The sequence below is a fragment of the Adiantum capillus-veneris genome, chromosome 21 (assembly GCF_014529385.1).
Source record: "Adiantum capillus-veneris isolate H3 chromosome 21, ASM1452938v2, whole genome shotgun sequence".
NCBI classification, from domain to species: domain Eukaryota; kingdom Viridiplantae; phylum Streptophyta; class Polypodiopsida; order Polypodiales; family Pteridaceae; genus Adiantum; species Adiantum capillus-veneris.
The window spans coordinates 41,084,331-41,105,255 of record NC_140951.1 but is presented as its reverse complement, the minus strand read 5'-3'; the positions used below and the strand labels follow the sequence as shown (position 1 = coordinate 41,105,255).

The 20,925-nt window shown below is 40.0% G+C and overlaps 1 pseudogene; it reads right to left on the bottom strand.

Annotated features, from left to right (window-relative positions):
- Window positions 1–1,174: 1,174 nt before the first annotated feature.
- Window positions 1,175–20,471, bottom strand: LOC147430838 (xyloglucan endotransglucosylase protein 1-like; annotated as a pseudogene).
- Between the last annotated feature and the right edge of the window lie 454 nt (window positions 20,472–20,925).

The window sequence follows — 20,925 nt, the reverse complement described above, 5'->3', positions numbered from 1 at the left end:
GTGTGTGCATATATATATATCACACACACAACGTCTCTTTGATCTCTTCTTCTCGTTGATTGGCTCTCTCTTTTAACATACACAACCTCTATCTACTCTCTTCTTCCCATTGATTGATGCCCTCTAATCTCTCTCTCTCTCTCTCTCTCTCTCTCTCTCTCCGTGAGTGAACTACATTTGGAGCTGACATGTGGTTGGCTTAACTTTGCAATAAGCAAGCAAACCCCCCTCTATTCATAGAAAGATACTCAACTTTTGAGTTTTCCTTAGTCTCTCTCTCTCTCTCTCTCTCTCTCTCTCTCTCTCTCTCTATAGGAAAGCCACGGAATTGCATCAGTTGCTCCAAGTTTCTGCTACCATAAATCGACTACGTGTGTGCACACATTCGAGAGGTGCTCTATTCTTTGACGTGTGACATGGATAAGAGCTTGAGAATTCCATAAAGAGATAGAATAGATAGATTTACTTTAAAATTATTTCGATCAAGAAAAAAAGATTTGGCACTCTTTTTGAGACCTCTCTCTCTCTCTCTCTCTCTCTCTCTCTCTCTCTCTCACACACACACACACACACACACACACACACACACACACACACACACACACACACACACGTGCACCCTTCCATTTTGAATCTATTCAAGATCGATATTCGATTAAAATTGGAGTTTAGTGTATTAATTGAAAAATCTTAGTTAGATTCCAAGTTTTTCTTGAAGTAAATTCGTAAAATTTTGCTAGTGTACATACGAACAATTTCTTATATTTTGAACTTTTCTAGCCATTAGATTTTCAAAAGCGAAATTGAGCCACCCTTCAATTGGCTTTCAAAAGGAAAAGTAAATTGAAAAAGTACAATCAAACGTTCTTTTTATTTTTACTTGATAGGTTGATTGTTGAAAGTTTTCTTTTCATTTTTACTCGATAGGTTGAAAGTTGAAAAGGTTCACAAATTCCAAGTTTCATAAGAATGGGACATTTTGAAAGTTTTTCTTTCAAGTGAAGCAATGAGTGACACATAGATGCCTTCTCCTTCCTCAAAAAATATAAGCTGCTTCATATATAGTATAGATAGGTGTTTTGTTAAAAAAAAAATTGAAGTGAACCAATGAGTGACACATAGATAGCCTCTCCTTCCTTAAAACTTTTAAGCTGCATTATATATAGTATAGATCTTATATACAATCAATAGGTAGGGAAGGATATCGTGCACGATCTAAGCAATAGTCATATACCATATAGTTTTTTTAAAACCAAAAAAAGTTTGTTGTAGTCAATAGGAGGAGGGACTTGAAAATTGCGGCCATGTGCCCAATGTGTCTTCACTAAGCCATCCCTTGTGGCCCACTCGTCACCATTCCAAATGCTTGAATAGATTGCCATAGGTTGCTTATCCAAATAGGGTTGTCCAAGTGTCTTCTTGAAAACACGAATTGGAGTGCCATCCACAAGAGATCTAATAGCAATTTAGTTCGATCATGAGCACAAAAACTCTATTTCATAAAATCAACAGCATTTATTATGCACTTAAATTAAAAAAATGAAACATTTTGATTCTTTTTTAAAGTTCTTTTTAGGATCTATTGCTTGCACAAACTATTAAGAGACCTCTCCTTTCACGTCAGTATGATTCTAAGAGGAAATTACCACGTACAAGCTCAATGATAGATTCATCACATAGAACCGAAACCATAAATTCAATAATTCATGATCATCAAAACTAAGCATGAGTATGGTGTAGCTTCCTCAACACTAAAGGGCACAGATGGGATTCGCGGTAGGGGTCGAAAGGGGGAATCTCGAGGTGAATGGAGGGTGGAAAAAAATGGGCGCTAATCACAAGCACGAGGACTCGAACCCTCGCCACCACCGTCAGAGCCCAATACGCTAACCGCTACGCGCACCGACAGGCACGTTGGCATATGGGCAAACCATAAAATGATAAATAAACTTGGACAGACGCTGTCCAAGTTTACTATGTTTTGTCCTAGTTTACCCCTGAAATCAAGGGCTACACGTGCCTTAATCTCTGCGTCCTAGTTTGCTTGCCATTGATCCCTGTTGGACGGGAGCGACTCACACACCCATGAAGTGCATGCAAACACTACCTAGATCAACATAATGTCAATCGAGGAGACAGATGACACGATAGGCACACGGAGGAAATCTCTTAAGCTTGTCAGGCTGAGACCATCCTACACATACAACACTCAGGAAGGCCAACTAAACCACAATCAAGAACCTCACTGCTCTCAACTACATCACCTAGCCACATACACACATACGGAAGGTAACTCACCTAATCATGCCAGATTCGTACAAATCTTAAGGAACACCATCCCCTCACTAGGATACACCTGTCCCTAAGCTTCTACACTCAAAACCCTCACTCTAAATCCATCTGCAGAAAACGCGTAGGATGACAGAGCAGAATTTTGAAAGTGCCCGAAACTGAACTTTATGAGTACCTATGCGTAGCTTATGTCGCCACAATTCTATAGACTCCTAGCACGGAGAAAACAGACATCGTTTGATACACTTACGGCCACAAATAGCTCGTAGATGCGTCGGCGTGTGCGCTTCATCTCGCGTGGAATGCTTGGCGTTGTTGCGTAGCTCTCCTCGAGCCTACGCAATGGTGCAGTTGGATCTCCCATGTGTTGAGCGAGCTGGGCGTAGTGAGAGGATAAAGCTCATGCTTACTCTCTTTCTCTCTCACACAGAGTAGACGATAGCGCTAAAGTTTTTGATTATGATTAAAGTACTTTTTTACAAAATGACCTAGGTACCTTATATACTAAGGCTAACCAAAAATGGGGTTGAAAGGGTCAAATGGCTTTGTATTTACAATCTGGAAGTGCCATTGTACCCCAGCTTCTGAAACTAGAATAACTACTCATTATAAATGACGTTTATAGCCATAATCCGCATTTCATAACTCGCAAAAGATAAGACTTTGGTACGAAACTTGAGTTATGTTGTGTTGTTGACCCAGCGGTCAACATTCCCCCCTTCTGCGTTCATGTCGTCCCCGACATGACCTGATTGTCGATGGCGATGTGGTCTTTGCTGTCGTTTTGTTGTTGTAAAGAAAGTATAGACTATAGCCTTTGCAGTAGCTTGTCTTGTTCGTCCAATCCGATGTACATAGTCTTCACATGATTCAGGAAAATCATAATTGATGACGAACTTTATGTCTTTCACATCCACGCTCCGAGCTGCAGCATCTGTTTCTGTCATTATAGGTCTACTGCCAGATCTAAATTCAAAAAGAACGCAATGTCGTTTAACTTGACTCTTATCATCATGGATAGAGAAAGCTCCATCCATCACTTGTTCCAGCAAATCTGTCAATTCGGAGTATTTGTGATTCTCAGAAACTACTTCTACAATCTGTAGAATTGAGTGATTGGCTTTCTGATCTTGTGAGCCAATGACAACTTTGTATGGATTTGGTAGAAATTGTATGGCTAAACCCTTAACTTCTTTAGGCCAAGTTGCACTCCAATGCAAAGTCTGTCTGCTGTCAGGCCGAATCCAGGACTTAATTATTCTAATTTGAGGTTCAAAACCCTACCGAGCATTCGATGCGCATTATCAAGGACAAGCTTTTGAGATCCTCTGATTACCCTTATGTCTGCTCTTTGTCATTGAGGACTTCTTTGTTCTTGAGTTATGTTGTGTTGTTGACCCAGCGGTCAACACTTTGCTGTCGTTTTGGCTTCATCTGTTGCACTTCTTGTATCTTTGTCGAACCACAACAAGAACTATGATCCATTAGAGCGGACGTCTATCATCATAACCATTCATCTTTTGAGATCCTCTGATTACTTTTATGTCGGCTCTTCTTCATTGGGGACTTCTTTGTTCCTGTGCAATCATGTTGTTAGTGTTGTCTGCAGCTTTGTCATTGAAGGCCATTCTTCGACTCGCCATTGAGGAGAAGTATGCTATGATCTGAAATTGGTGCTCCAATTCATTTGTCAATTGATTTGAGTAGCATTTTCTTATTGTTGATGTAGAAGGAATATGTACAAGAGGATGGTGATAGGTGTCTTTAGATTAGGGTCTAAAACCTGGATGACCAAAGGGAAAAAACCCGGTGGGAAAAAAATACCTTTGGTATACGCTCTTATTGGAGTTGAGCAGTTGAACGTGAAGTACATGTTCATGAAAGGTGAGTGCTTGGGTGAAACACGGAAAGAGTGCCTGATGCAAGTGCCAATTATGGGACACTCTATATGCATATGAGAAATTTGTCACCAAAAGCATGCAATGTGAAAGAAGGAAATGATGGGTGTTTCGAGGAATAAATGTAGCACATGTGACATCAAAAGATGTCTCAATAGCTTCCACCTTTCCAAGAAGGGTCGTCGATGTAGAAGTTTCTCCACTCGTATCTCAGTGTGCTCAGTACATGAGTGTCTTTTGGACCTTCTTCTTCACTTCACCAGACTTAAGTACTTAGACTTTGACTCTTTTGCTCACCTATACCAGCATGAGCGACACAACGTAAATATGCTCAACTCTTCCAGCTTGAGTAGTACCTAGAATAGCTAAGACGCTTAGACCACAGAGAATATTACTTGAAGCTTTGGGACTAACACCTCACTCATTTTGTGGCTTAGCTACTCGACTCTGACTTGTATGACTTGTCGGTTGCATGTTGACACTGCTTTGTGACAAGTTCTTCGGCTGTTGTAGTGGCTGCTGAGACATACTTCGTGAAGTTTCATCATTTTCCTGTACCTTCTTCTCTTTGTAGTGCTCAGGCCTCTCGTCAGTCTTTTCTTCATGTGGATTATGGATTTTTTATTTTTTTTCTTAATAATAAACAAAGAAAATCTTAAAACAACTCAACAAAAGAAAAATCATTCAAATAGAAATCTAAATGCTATGTACACTATACACATGTCCCTAGGGGCTCATAAATGGATTTTGTCCCCATACTCCTCTGAAACACTACTATGAGGGCATATACTCTAAATTTCGTCAAAAAAATTATCACAATAAAACGCAAAAATTCAATGCCTCTCACAAAACATTGCCCTCTAATAGTCATAATGTGAGGTCCGCATTCAGAATGCCTCCCCCCCTTCCTATTTGGAGTCAGCCTTTACGACAGGGTATCGCAAAGGGTATGTGTTGTGCTTGGGCAATTAAAAGTTGTGCCTATGCAGGCCTTGTAATGTAGCCCTATTATGCATACACAGTCAATGCATGGAAAAGATTTATGTTGTACAAGATGTGGGTATAAGCAATTTGCTTATTGGCATTTGTTGGCGAGGCTTCCTATTCTAAGCAATGTAATGGCCTTTGAAGCTCCTGTATCGTTGCTTGATTGAAGTGATTTGCTCTCTTCTAACTATATTGTAATCGTAGGAAGAATTGAAAGAATTCAAGTGGCGATGCACTGACAACAGTTTTGTTGTTCTTCTTTGGGACCCATTTCTTCTTTGCGATTATTGGATGTTTTGTTGCTGGCTCTCGTTTGGGAATCCATACTTGCCCGTGCTTCGTTTGTGTTCGAAGAGACTTCTTTGGGATCCACCTTTTTGTTGTGTGAGTCGATAGTGGTCTTTGCTTCAACCCTTGTACGCTTGGTTGGGGACGGGATTTAGGCTTTGAAAGTTGATACTGTGGCTGTTTTGGAATCCAAATGAATTCCTGACTTTTTTGTGCTTGAATCAACTTCTTTGGAGCCCAAACCTGAGTTGTGAAAGCTTGCGACTTTGTGATATTCTTACCCGTTCGTGCACGCTTTCCTTGTTTTTGTTTTGGTGTTGGATCTTGTGATTTGTCATTAGAGATCTTTGTCTTCTTGATCCATATCTGTTTTTGGCCGATCTGGATTTTTGGTATCGAGATTTGTCGAGCTTTTTGGCTTTGACTTGTTGTCCTAATCTTTTGACCTGTCATGGTTGTTGCTAAAGGGGTTGGTGATAGTGATGGCCTGAGTTGATGATAGGGGATGTTGTAAGATTCATCACTATCGCTACTATCCTCAGCAAGGTTGACTTCTTGTACTTTCCCTTGATTTTTTGGATGGTAGTGGAAAGTTACTGTCTGTTTGCTCGTGGGTGGTAGTTTCTTGGAGAACTTTTCTAGCCCATTGATTAGAGCATTGTTAGCTCGTTGCTCTGGTCGTATTCCTCCTAGCTGAGTCTTTGCATCCTTATTAGGAGCCCTGTATGAGGATGCTTGTGGTGGCTGTGTCTTCACCGAGGACTTTGGAATCCACTTTTGATGCACTTTATTCGTGTAGTGATGACATTGATTCCCGGGTCGTTGATCTTCTTGAAGCTCGAAGTGTTCTACAGAGTCATAGAACTCGTCGTCTTCTTCATCTTTTGATTCTCCACATTTCTTTGTTTGCTCCTTATTTCAAGAGCTTGTTGATGTCTGGTTCTCTTTGTTTTTCTGGATTACACTCACTGCAAAATAAGGAACGACATCATAGCCATTTTCATCACAAAACTTTGTTGTGGGAGCATCCTCCACGGCGCAGACGTCCAAAGTAGCCAAGATGTGTTCCCATCCAAAAGGCTCTAACTCTTCTTTAAGAAATGGTTCCGGGATATAGTCCATATCCTCTATAACCCGCTTTAGGATACATTCCTCATGTTTCAAGCTACCACATTGTGAAGCTCCACACATCCACAGTTCTTTAGGCTTACCTAACCAAGCTGGAAGTTCTGATCGTGCTACTGTGGCGGAATCAAACTCCTCAACCGGTGTTCTCGTCACATCCCTATAGCTATGGTCCCTCAAGTTTATCTTTGTTATGGTTTTCATATGTCTCAGGTATATATGGTCATAACCCCAATCTTGGACCATTTTCAATTGTCGCATGAATGGTCTTCCCAGAATGATGTCATAGTTGTTCTTCTTGACAAAGTCAACAACAACAAAAGTGTGTTCATATTCAATGCCACAAGAAGTAACAAGTACTTTTTCTAGCAGTCCTATGGGATTTTCCTTGTGTCCGTCTGCAAGCTGCAGGGTCATTCGTGTGGATATCAAGGCAGGTTTTCCCCATTTTTTCCAAACCTCTTTGGTTGCAATGGCCACACCAGCTCCACTGTCAAGGATTGCCATGGTTTTTACACCATTGAATTCCATAGGAAGGGTGGTGTTTCCATCTTCTCCCTCGTAATACTCGCCTACCTTGTTTAATGGCACTGGTGTAGTATTTAGTTGACGCATTTCAAGCTCTTTGATGCCTTCCTCGATTTGAGTCATTGGGGTTTTTACACCAAATTTCTCTAGACATTTACCCACATTAGCCCACATGTTTGGTCTTATTCTGAGCAACTCGGCTAACATTATTGTACAGGTGACTGGGGTAGATAGAATATCTACTAGCCCGTTTGAATCGATGGCCTTGTTGGGAGACAGTCTCTGTGATGGGACTGCAACCACATCTGACTTGGTCTCGTACTCTCCCATGTAGGACGGTAGTGTTCTTAGCGAATGGGGTTGACTATCCATAGATTGTACAGATCCTTTGTCGCCCCAATACGATCGCACGTTTAGATTCATTTGAGATCGAGTCTCAAATTCCTCTATTGGTGGTAGAAACACTCCTCGTTCATCACCAGTCTTGTCTACTCGTCTTCTTAGGTCATCGGCTTCATCGGCCTCTCTGACTTGTTTCCACAATTCGTCAACACCATCTATCTCTTTACAATCCTCAGGTATAGCTTGGTGAAATCCCTCGTAAGAGTTATCCGTGGTATTCAGTACTATCCTTGGTTCTAATGGTGGGTCTTTGAGGTTTGGTCTATGCTTAAGACTAGAATCTGGCCCTTTTAGTTCCCGGTTTGGTGGGATTACTTGTGTAGGCATGACACGGATCACATCCTCAGGTTTTGCAACTGGTGGTTCTAGTAAAGCTTGGGCTGTTTGAATCATTTTCTTACACATTTCAAACCTTTGCTTTTCTAGTTCCGCATAGGGATATGTCATCGACATGTGTTCTTGGGTTTGGTTGTTTTTGAGCCTCACATCATAGGCTTTTAAGAGGGTATCTAATGTCTCATTAACCTTCTCTGCCAACACAGCTCCTCCTGAACTAGCACTTCTCGTTTTCTCATCCGTGGATGGTTCTTCTAGAGGTTTAACCATCTATGTAAGAGAAGGTGCCTCCTTTTCCTCATGTTGTTTTATCTTCTCCTCAGCTTCGGTAAGCTTCTCAACTAGGGATTTTTGCTCTCGTTCCCTGCGTACTTTCCTCCTAGTCTTTCTAGCTTTCCAACTATTTCGTTTGCTCTTGGTTTTTTGACTAAGTGCGTCTGTCTTTGGTCCATCATCTTTCTTTGGACTCATGTCACTTTCCGTGTTCTTTGTCTTTGGATTCTCATCAGCTTTCTTTTGAGCTTGTGCTCTCGTAACCACTTGAACTGGTACAACATTAACATTTTCTGAGCTACTAGGGAGCTGAACAATCCCTCATACATTTGTCGTGATTTTCCTGATCTGGTTTGGTTTTTTCGGGCAATCGGGGATCAAGTGAGTGATGCCACACTCAAGACAATAGGCATTTACTTCAGTGATCTCCGCATGAGGACATTGTTTGACCAAGTGGTTGTCACGACTTTTGTGACAATCTGTCTCTGGTTGAGGAGATTCTTTTAGCATTTCCTCTTGGCTATAAGCAAGCTTTGACCTAGATAAGCCGCTGTTTGCAATGAATCGCAATGTCCTTTCGTCCATTTCATACCTTCTTTCTTTCGATTGAAACCCAGGAGGTGGAGGTTGTACCGACCTCACCACTCCATGTGTTTCTATCACATTTTGTTGCTTCGAAGGGTAGTACTCAATTTGGTTGCTATACCACATTGTAGCTGGTACTGGCGTTGGTTTATTTGATGCTTCCATCATTGGCATGTATCTCATGTCTACCTGCATTCTAGCACCTGGCAGCGGAGGTTGTTGTCCTAAGACAAGCTGTGGCCTTAAAACTCCTACTGGTCCTGGCGCATTCCCCGTAATGTATCCAGGTGGAGTAGGTGCTTCTGGAACAGGTTGTACATACCTCTCCCTAGCATTTTCCATGCTATAATAGCACTCTTCCCCCGTATGGTTCTTCCATTTTCTCTCAATTTCACACCACTTCGGCTCTCCCAAATCAGACCTTATAAGAGGAATCAACCTCTTGACCAAGTCGTCGATAAACTTTTCTTGATCAATAGGTGCCGTTGGCTTGGCAATGGACTCACTTATCTGTGAAACACTGTGCTGAGAGGATGTGTCATCTCCTTGACTCTTTAAGTCCTTTTCTTTGTATGCCTCACAGTTATCCACTAGATAAAGAGCTTCTTCGATCAACTCGTTTAGCGTCATCCTCCTTATCATATGCAGATCCTTCTAAAGGCCCGCATGTCTCATTCCCTGGATAAAGATCATCATTAGTCGTGCTTGCGTAGGTAATTCCGCTCTCGGACATAGCTTAACATATCTCTTGAGCCGTAATGATGCTTTGCGTACTGATTCATCCTCTTTCTGTTTGAATCTATGGATTTGCGAGATCGTGTTGTGAGCAATGTCTTTTGCAAGAATTCTTCAATAAACTCCTCAAACAGCTCATCTAGGGTCTCAAAATCCCATTTTTCCACCGAGTTGAACCATGTAGCTGCATCATCTTCTAGAGTCAATCCAAATCCCGCAAACTGTGTCGCAAAACCTGAAACTTCCTCTGCTCTAATCACTCTTCTAAAAGCCGTTACGTGATCTCTCAGATCTTTATCTCCAGAGTATTTTCTGTTTACCCATTTCTGGACTTGGGATGGTCTAACTCGTCGATTGTCTACAAGTCTAACCAGAGACTCTTCCAATCCTTCTCTCGTTATCGCTCTTGAAGGGAATCCTGGTGGCTCTCTTCTTGGAATTCCTATAGGAATTCTCGTGTTTGGTGGAGGCATTTGTGGTCCTTCATTGACCAAATATCCACCTCTTTCTAGTACACTCTGTGGATTTGTTCTTTCTACAACTCTGTATTCTCATCCATACTTGTCGACAACTATAGATCTCCATTGACAGTCGACTCCGTATGTGTAGACATATAAGAGCTTGTAATCCGTTATCTCTTCTAGGTATGGATCTGAGCACCTATAAAGATTGACCTCATTGTCGTCAATGTATCTATATAGTCCTTCACTTTCATGACCAATCATCCAAACTCTCTCAACAAGATGGATCTTTATTAATTGCAAGTTTGGAAGATCCATTGTGGGAGGATATTCCTCTATCGTCGGGATCTCCAAGCTTGTGTAAGCTGCATTTGAATCTAGGGTAGACATGATTTCTGGGCTTAAGAGCTTTTGCTTGGTTCAAGTAGACTTAGTCCACTGTTCAAGTTCTTTGGTTAGGGAAAAGTCGAAACTATGTCCAAAACCGCAACCGTTTCGTCACAATTCTCGTAAATTGTCACTTTTAGACACCCCTGACTTCCGGATGAATTTTGAGGCCTCAAACGATGTTTTTTTTAATTAAAATTGACCTAAATGGTTGCCATAGGCATACATTTAGTTCATGATTAGCTCTAAGATCTGTAGAGCCGCTCTTAGGCTACGTTTTGATATAAAAACTTTTCCGATCCGATACCGTTTGTGAAAGTTATGGCCAAAATAGTGAAATGCACTTTAGACTGGTCAAAATGAGTCCAAATTCAATTTTAAAAGAAGATTTGGGATCTCTGTGACACTGTGAACACTCTTGTATTGTCAAAAGTACAGTTGGACCCTAAAACTTGCATAGAGACATCCTACGCGTAGGATGTCTATATGCTCAGAATTTAACAAAATTTGGTCTAGAGACTCCCTTTAAGTCGAACAACACAATGGTATGCTCACAATTTCATTTGGACCTAAAAATGGCCTTGATACATCCTACGCGTAGGATGTCTTTTTGCTCAGAATGGCTTGAAATTTTCACCCCAACTTCTCCTTGATGTGATGATCACAATGGTGTGCTCATAGGTTGGTTTGGAGTCCTAAATCAAGCTGGAGACATCCTACGCGTAGGATGTCTAACTACTCAGATTTTGTCCAAACTTGATCCCAAGATTCTCCTAGTCCTGAGCAACCCAATGGTATGCTTAGAATTGAATTTGGATGCCAATAGGTCAAGATTTAGGCTGCAAGAGCTTCTAGTGCACTCCAAGAGTAGGATGTCTGACAATTCTTGTCTTTGCTTGGTAAATAGGCCAAACAAGGTCCAAATTCACTTTTGAAAAAAGATCTGGAATCCTTGAGACACTTAGAACCTCCCTATATGGCCAAAGTAGAATTTTGACCACTTTATGACCGTGGAAACATCCTACGCGTAGGATGTCTTTTTGCTCTGTTTCAGCTCAAACTTGCAATGTAGCTTCCCCTTGATGTGCTAATCTCACAGCTATTTTTACTTTTTGATTCTGACACCTATAGGTTGGTCAAATGCTCAAGAATCTGTTCCAAAAGCATGATGTCTGTTCTGATGAATTCCTAAGTCAAATCAACTGCAAATTGGACCAAATTGACTAGGAGGCTTGCCTAAGGCTATACAACAGCATGGTATGATCACAGTAGAATTTTGGTCTCAGAATTATGCCTTAGACATTCTACGCGTAGGATGTCTAACTGCTCTGAATTGCCCCAAATTTGAACCACAGACTCTCCTTAAGGTGTTGATCACTGTGGTATGCTCAGAATTTCATTTAGAGTCCAAAATCACACAGAAGACATCATACGCGTAGGATATCTTTTTGGCCTGTTTGACCCCAGACTTGTCCCACAGCTTCCCCTTGATGTCAGTAACCCACTAGTATGCTTAGATTTTGGTTTGGATTTCAAAAGTCCCAAATTTTAGCTGTTCTTGCCTTTTGTCTGTCCAAAAACGCTAAAGTCCTCTTTGAACTCAATTTTCTCACCCAAATGAGGTGAAACCCCTTTCAGTCACTCAATATATCATTCAAAACATGTTCATGCAGCCATCTTATGGTTTTGGTCTCAAAATTAGGCCTTGGACACAATTTGGGTAGGATGCCTGGCAATTCTCGTCTTTTGGCTTTGATCTGTCAAAATTTGGTCAAATTTCCACTTTCCATGTGAAAATAGGGTAAAACCTGCCTTCTAAAGACACTGGTAACCTCAGATTTTCAAAATTTCCACCAAATCACCCTGTAGACATCCTACGCGTTGTCGAGAAATTTGCGGTCTTGCCAGGAAAGCACGGGGCTTATGGCTGTGAGAGTTTGTGAGAGAACTCGACAAAAACTATATGAAGGAGTTAAACCATAGATGCCATGAAGACTAGGGTTTGGAAAGAAGTGCAATCAAAGAAGACTCACTCTTTCTCTCTTGCATTCACACACACAAAGAAAGAACGCAAAAGAGAATGTCAAAACAATACGAAGATGAAAACATCAAGGCTATGGTCATATCGTATCATGGGTAATATGAAAGGGTTAATGGATGAGTTAATGGCATTCAATCTTGGCTGACCAAATAGGCTACGAATTGTTCTTTGGAATTGTAGTTTTGTGCTTACCATAATATATATATTTTGTCTAGTGATTGGGATTAATTGTGTGTACAAATCCTCTTGGTTCATAGCAAGATAACTACGCTTACATCAAAAGAAAAATTATAGTCTATGAGAGGTAGTATGATGGGATCCAGTGATAGAAGTATTTCATTGAGCCTTTCAGGGCCAAAGAGAAACACTATACGTTGTTGAAAGTGTATTTTACGGCTAATCCATACGTTAATTCTAATAGATTGTACAGAGTGAAAGCGATAGAAATGATCATCATGTGGGTTATTCATCTAGGATAGTATGTGAAAAATATAGGTATGAGAGAAGTGAAGAGATGAGAATTTTCCCTCCCAAGCCCTATTCTTGCCCGTAGACAATAAGGATACTGCGGGGAGAGACGTACCTGTAGCAAAGAAATCCTAAAATTTGTAGAGAGGATGAATTACTAAGAGTGAGAGAGATAGATTTGGTTAAGGAGATGAGATTAGATACATATATATATATATATATATGTCGGATTAGAGATGAAAAAGAAAACAATAAAAAATCAAGAAAACATCAATGTAGAACACATCTTACTTGACAAACCCTTCAGCACCATTATTGATGGAGAGAGAAGAAGAGGGGAGCACTCCACTTTGATTGATACGCCAAGTACAACACCTTCTTTGATTAGAGTTGATCTTCCAAGGATAGCGTACAAGAATGGCTAGTCTTCCTCTAGGAGAAAGTGTAGGCTTGGGCTTATGTTAATGGGGCTAAGTACAATTAGGCATTACTACTCACTCCCTCAAGAATTCCTCTCATCAATGGCTTGAATGCTTGAGTTCCTTCCAAGGAAGAAGAGGTCCCCTTTTATAGGTGAAGGGAACCCCCAAGGGTTTACACAAGAAGAGAGGAGCCAGTGTGAACATGAATTGGAAAAGTTGGAAATGAGCTGTCCTTGCATGATGTGGGCAGACTGGGGTCTAGTATTTTGATCATATCTCCTCAACCGTGGCTCCAAATAAAAAAGTAAAAATATGGGCAAAAACTTCAGCTCATTAGCTACGATTTTTATTTTAAAATCGTTTTCCAATTCGGATTGGAACCTTGTGTAAAAAATTCATCAAAATAGGGTCCATTTATGGCAGCAAAAGTCTTTATGTGGTCTCCTTAGCTTAGACTTTCATTTAATTCACAAGGACACCTCATGCCATATGAAAGCATGACATTGCTCCTTGACAAAGTTTTGTAATCATGCTTGCAATAATGCATTAAAATAAGTGTATCTTTGAAATCATGCCACCTAGTGTCCCACTAGGATTTTATTCTCTCCTAGTAGCTATTTAAAAAGAAATATAAGAAAAGTATAAAAATACATAGAATATATATATATTGGAGTTTACCCTAGATATAGGATCTAGCTAAGGTGTGAGATGATAATGAAATAGTAGAAATAAAGAATCAATGCTTTTTGCCCCAAGTTAAAGAGGCGGAGCTATTGATGCTTTTCCCATAGTATTTTCTGATGGTAAAGTAAGGATATGTTACCCTTGAGAAAAATAATAGGATGAGATATAATGCTTATTATTATACTTAAATATGCATATGTACACTATAGGAAATATAATTATGTATCTAAAAAAATACAAGATAGATCTTGTAGCATGCGTTCCCACTATGTACTGTCACAGCACGACAGCGTAGGATGTCTACTGCTGATTTTTTGAGATTTAAGTGTCCCTGATGCTTCCTTATGCTCTCAGCAAGTGCAAGTATGCTTCACAATTGCAAAAACATGCAAAAGTCACTCAATTAAGCCTTTGCTGAAATTTTACGTTTTCTGACTCCGCCTTTTGGCTTTTGGTCAACAAAAATAGGAAAAAACACCCAATTCAATATGATACTAGGGTAAAACCTACCCTCTGAACCCACTGGTAACCTCAGTTTTCCCAAATTCCTTGCCAAAAGTGCCCTGGAAACATCCTACACGTAGGATGTCTACTGATGAAATTTTTGGCAGAATTCATCCACAGACATCCCCAAGTCTTGAGCACTACTTTTCAAGCATTCCTACCAGTTTTTATGCAAAATTGTGCTCAGAATCTTAAGTTTCTTGTTTTCGCGTTTTTGACACTCCGTCTTTGGTCTTTTGGGTGTCAAGAGTTGGTCAAAACTCTAGTTTCAATGCATACGTAGGTTAAACCTTCCCTTCTGAACACAATGGTGCAGTCACAATTTTCAAATTTGGTCTCCAGAACCCCCTTGAGACATCCTACGCGCAGGATGTCTATGTTTACAGAATTGCAGGTTTTCTTCACAGAACCCTTGCAAATGCTCTTTTATATGCACAGCATCAGTCGGTCATACAAAAATATCCACAAAAGCTTGTTTAATGCATTTTTACCCTCAAAAGCACACTTTTCAGTGATTTCAAATGGAATCAAGAAATCTAGCAAATAATTCAGTGCTGAATAGCTCTAGATCAGAATCGGATCACTTACCTAAAGCTACTTCTACAAATCATACAGGGTTTTGCATCTATGAGTAGAAAAACGCTTCACTGCCACACACGGACTAGTAAACGCTTTTATCACCTCACAAATCACTCAACCACCAACAACTACTCTAATCCACAGATCCTCACTAAACCTATCTAGTCGCAGACCCTCGGCAAGACACACGCTTCTTGGCTATCCACTTTATCGCGAAATATCCTCTTCCGGATCCACTTAAGAAAAACGCTTTCTTTAGCCAAAACTAAATCAAGCAACCATCACACGAGTGTTAGTAGGAAACCTACTTAGGTCCTTGTGTCCCCGGCAGCGGCGCCAATGTTGGACGGGAGCGACTCACAGACCCATGAAGTGCATGCAAACACTACCTAGATCAACATAATGTCAATCGAGGACATAGATGACACGATAGGCACACGGAGGAAATCTCTTAAGCTTGTCAGGCTGAGACCATCCTACACATACAACACTCAGGAAGGCCAACTAAACCACAATCAAGAACCTCACTGCTCTCAACTACATCACCTAGCCACATACACACATACGGAAGGTAACTCACCTAATCATGCCAGATTCGTACGAATCTTAAGGAACACCATCCCCTCACTAGGATACACCTGTCCCTAAGCTTCTACACTCAAAACCCTTACTCTAAACCCATCTGCAGAAAACGCGTAGGATGACAGAGCAGAATTTTGAAAGTGCCCGAAACTGAAATTTATGAGTACCTATGCGTAGCTTATGTCACCACGATTCTATAGACTACTAGCACGCAGAAAACAGACATCGTTTGATACACTTACGGCCACAAATAGCTCTTAGATGCATCGGTGTGTGCGCTTCGTCTCGCGTGGAATGCTTGGCGTTGTCGCGTAGCTGTCCTCAAGCCTACAACAATGGTGCAGTCGGATCTCCTATGTATTGAGCGAGCTGGGTGTAGCGAGAGGATAAAGCTCACGCTCACTCTCTTTCTCTCTCACACACAGTAGATGGTAGCGCTAAAGTTTTTGATTATGATTAAAGTACTTTTTTACAAAATGACCTAGGTACCTTATATACTAAGGCTACCTTAGGTTTAACCAAAAATGGGGTTGAAAGGGTCAAATGGCTTTGTATTTACAATCTGGAAGTGCCATTGCACCCCGGCTTCTGAAACTAGAATAACTACTCATTATAAATGACGTTTATAGCCATAATCCGCAGCATTTCATAACTCGCAAAAGATAAGACTTTGGTACGAAACTTGAGTTATGTTGTGTTGTTGACCCAACGGTCAACAATCCCATCGCTCGGTCTTCATTAAAAGCTCCGTGCCCTTTAGTGCTGAAGGTGTAGCTTTTGCAATTCACACAATATGAAATCTAGTTTTATATGCACTCATAGAAAAGAATATACAAACTTGTTTCTGAGGTTATATGAAATCATAGCAAGCAATGCTAAATAATATGCAAACTTGTTATTGAGGATTTATGCACTGATGGCAAAGGATGATCCAATTCTAGCCCAAGGCACCAAGATTACACATGAGTGTAATGTGCTACTACTACATAGGTTTTTTGTCATTGTTGTGTAAAACATGCACATTTAACTAGATATATTATTCTTTAAATGCAAGTTGATTTATCAAAGAGTCATGCAAGATTTTACTCTCGTGTGTATAGCCATGCCCAAAGAACTAGCCTTTTTGAATTTTTGGCTTATCAAATAGGCATGCAAGTACAATTCAATAAGCCTTTTTGTCTATGTACAACATAAAATTTGCATGTAGAGAAGCCATGTCATACAAGGCCAATTACTAGAAATTAGAACTTGAGAAGTGCAAGTAAAGGTAGATGAAAACTATTTTCTCCAAAACTTTAGAAGAAATTGCAAGTAAAAATACGTTTCTTAGAAAAATGTGAAAACGCGTAACATGTACATATGAAATTTAAAAATTTCTATTTTTAATGTTGTTTGAGATTTTGATCGAATCTAGGAAAGAGCAAAGAGATTCCAAATCTAGAACCAGGATCCATCTTGTAGATCCAAGGGAGTAATCAAAAGTTCAAGTGATGTTGGTAATACATTACGACTGCACATATCAATCAATTTATAAAGCTTGCACGCTATGTATGTACATGTAGGAACATATGTGTGCATAAACGTGTGTGTGTGTGTGTGTGTGTGTGTGAGAGAGAGAGAGAGAGAGAGAGAGAGAGAGAGTTTTTTTTTAAAAATGTCATGGGAGCAATCCAAAGGAACCTCTCAAAACTATACAATGACTCTTGAATTCTTGATGTCATGGGAGCAATCCAAAGGAACCTCTCAAAACTATACAATGACTCTTGAATTCAAGAATTGTCATTCAAAAGGAAAAGTGTATGACAAAACTATCACAAGTGGCTGATAGAATAGTTATTATGTCCTCCTCTTCTTATTTACACACACATGTGTGCACGTGCGCGCACCCACACACACACACACACACACTCACACTCACACACTTGAGAGAGAGGGAAATAGTTGCTTACACTATGATTTCAGGATTCCAAAAGATTGTGTATGTGTGAAAGTCGGCAATAGGGTCAAACCAAAGATAGATGCATTGCTCACGTCCTCCCACACCATTGGCGAATACATTTGTTTGCACTATATAGGGTTGTCCAATCTCATTACCCAAGAATTCAAAGTCCAGCTCATCATGGTATGTTGTTTGAGATGATAACTGTAAGACATAAATGTAACATGTAAGCAATAGAAACTACACATTTGATCAATCACATACCTTTATAGGAAAATAGATATCCTCAATTAAAATTAGCTATACTAAAAAATAAGGTGCAAGTTTCTCATTATCTTTATATAGTAGCTAATAAGTTTGTTTTGGGGGGAAAATTGTTGTTATTTTGCATTTTGAAGCTCATGATTAAGCTGTTCGAAGTTTCTAATATGTTCTGACAGATACATTTCACATTCCAAACGATCTCATCTATATATCTATAGTGGCTAGCGACTGCATCATGGAATTCAAAGTTAGCAAGGAAGATACTAATTTGAGTTCCTTAAGAATCTATATATGAAAATATAACAGAGTACTACACTATACAGTAAAGTATAACTAAAGTTGAAGTATAGCACTCTATTTATATTGCATTTTGCGCATTTACACTAATGATCTTTAGCCAATGAAAGACAATAGGTCAAGTCTTTAAACAAAAAAAACTCATGATTGTTTAAATTTTTTAGTGGCCTCATGGACTTCCTTTTTTGTAGGTTTTGTAGGAGATAAAATATCATTTATGGAAGATCTTTATCAGTATGAAAGCATCAATTAAGCATGTTGCAATGAAGTAAATGTGCTCAACAACCTACTAAAACACACATATAATGTGATGATGATGCTTATTTACTTGCTTTTAGCACTCGATTTCCTCAAATGGGGTGAGAGAATTGACTCAATCACATATTCTAAGTGGATGGAAGATAATTCAAGTGCTCTTTACTCAATCTAAGAATAGTTTGAGTAAATAGCACTTAGCAAGTTGAGTAAAAATATTTTGCCGGGTTGAACATGGTTGATCAAGTAGTTTTATGATGTATGGAAGGCTACCTTTTAGCCCAATCTAGCATGTATTTGCATGATTATTATCTATTGAAGACATGTTTTGAACTTGTGGACACTATATTTGGGATGCTCACATACTACGTTGTCACTGTGCCTACCGAATCCCCTGGCACTGACTTTAGTTGCATGTCAATGTTGGAAAACAAGTCATCCTTCTTTGATTTGAATCCAGAACCTGTGTAATTTAATAAAAATTTATGCGCCACTCATGCATGTTAGTTACATGTTATCAACTTTTACATATTATGAGTAGATTACAAGGAAAGTTTTCTTACTAAAGACCAACATATCCAATTCAAAATTTTACAACGTTTTCTACTAGAAAAACATATATTTGTTAGGAAGAATGTGAATCATTCATAAGGGACCCTTTTTCATATAGGGATTCATCACTGAATCATTGTAGCTTTAATATAGAACAAATAAATAAATTTTATAAGAATAGAAAAGAACTTGAATACAAAACATAGTTAAGAGTAGACAAACAAAGAAGATCAAGGCAACTGTTGAGATGAGTTATGCCCTTCTAGAATCGTGTGAAAGTGCCTTGATAGCAAACATTCATGTGAAGAATAAATGAAATGTGCAGCCGACTAGAACCCAATAGAGACTCGGTGCTAGCTTAAGAGCACATGTTATGTGAAAAATCATTGAAGATTCTTTCCGCATTGTCAAAGTCGATTGGAGGAGAGCTTGCAGTTGTAGGTGTCTGCAAAGGTAACAAGTATTTACATGACTACACATGTGAAAAATGGAACATTGTGATCACAAGCAATGGCTGGAAATTCCATCTTCTAAGCTGACAAGATCCAGGGCAGCTTGAAGAAACGTTGGTTGTTAACCAGGAAGAGCGCATGCACTGCAAGTGATTGATTTTGACGGACGTTGAATTGGCATATTTTGGTTTGGCAAGTGATGGGACAAAATTCTTGCTATTTGAGTTGGCACAAATTTGATGGATGCTTTGCCTTCAAACTCCTAACCATTGACGGTATGCAAACAAAGATCAATTCAAAGTTTTTCTTAAAGGTCCTTTTGATGATCCATGAAAAGTTGTTTTGTGAGAGACTAATATATTTGGTAACATTGGGTAGATTACTTATTGGGATTGTTATGTTGTATGTATGTGTTGGGATTAAAGCCCAAGTGGCCTCTTATACGGATATGGCGGGCCGCCTGCCTAACTCGCTTATCACTAACTCTTTGTACATACTCACTTATACTTGTGTGAATAATAAGATTTGAGATATATCTATGTGTATTGTGTAAGCTCTCTCTCTGTGTATGTGTGTGTGTGTGTGTTGATCTAAGCTCCGCTCTGCGACTTCAGTATGAACAAGGTGAATAGACACAATGGCCTACATAAGGGCAAGCGAACACCCCCTCTGAGACACTAAATACGTTCAAGAGAGCTACTTTTCCATGTAGCCCTATTGAGAAAGGCTAATCCAATAGGCCATAATGAGGCTTAATCCAAAGTTACACAATTGATCCAAAAGCTCAAGGAGTTGCATAATTGTCAAGCCTCAACGTTCCATGAGAGAAGTTGAAGTTTGAACATAAATATTCAATGTTGGCATGTCCTATCCTAATGCACAGATGAAGAGTGAGCCTTGGCCATGCACTAACTTGTAAGATAGAAAGCAATGTCAATGGACTAGAGAAGCTGTAGCGAATGTATGTTGTACCGGAAGATCGGTCCAAGGAGAGCTGCAGTTGCTGGCCGCCGTCCATTACCCGCAGCTTGTCAACGCTCCACATCACTTGGAAGTCATTGTAGAAGTTGCCAGCCCGAGGTTGCGCATGTGCTTGAATCACCATCTAAATTCCCACTGCCAGCACCACAACTACATGCACTTTGGCCGAACATTCCCTGCATCTTCCCCATCGCTCTCTCTCTCTCTCTTTGTGTGTCTCTCTGATGATACTGCTACAATATAGGATATTTGCTAATCACGGTCAAGTATTCCTTTTATAGACCCCCTCAATTAGCTACAAAAAAACAACCATCGCCATTTGAGAGAGAGAGAGAGAGAGACAGAGAGAGGCCCACATCTTCAAGTTCATGGGTAGTGAAAAGGGGCTGTGAAAGGACCATTCATGTGAGGAGAGTTGGGGGATCCTCTCTTGTCCCCAAGCGCTTTGGTAGCTCGAAGAGTCATAAAGATTGGGCAACGTTGTTCCAACTTCCATGCACCAGGCGTGCACACACACACTCACTCATTCTCTCTCTCTCTCTCTCTCTCTCTCTCTCTCTCTCACACACACACACACACACACACACACACACACACACACACATCCC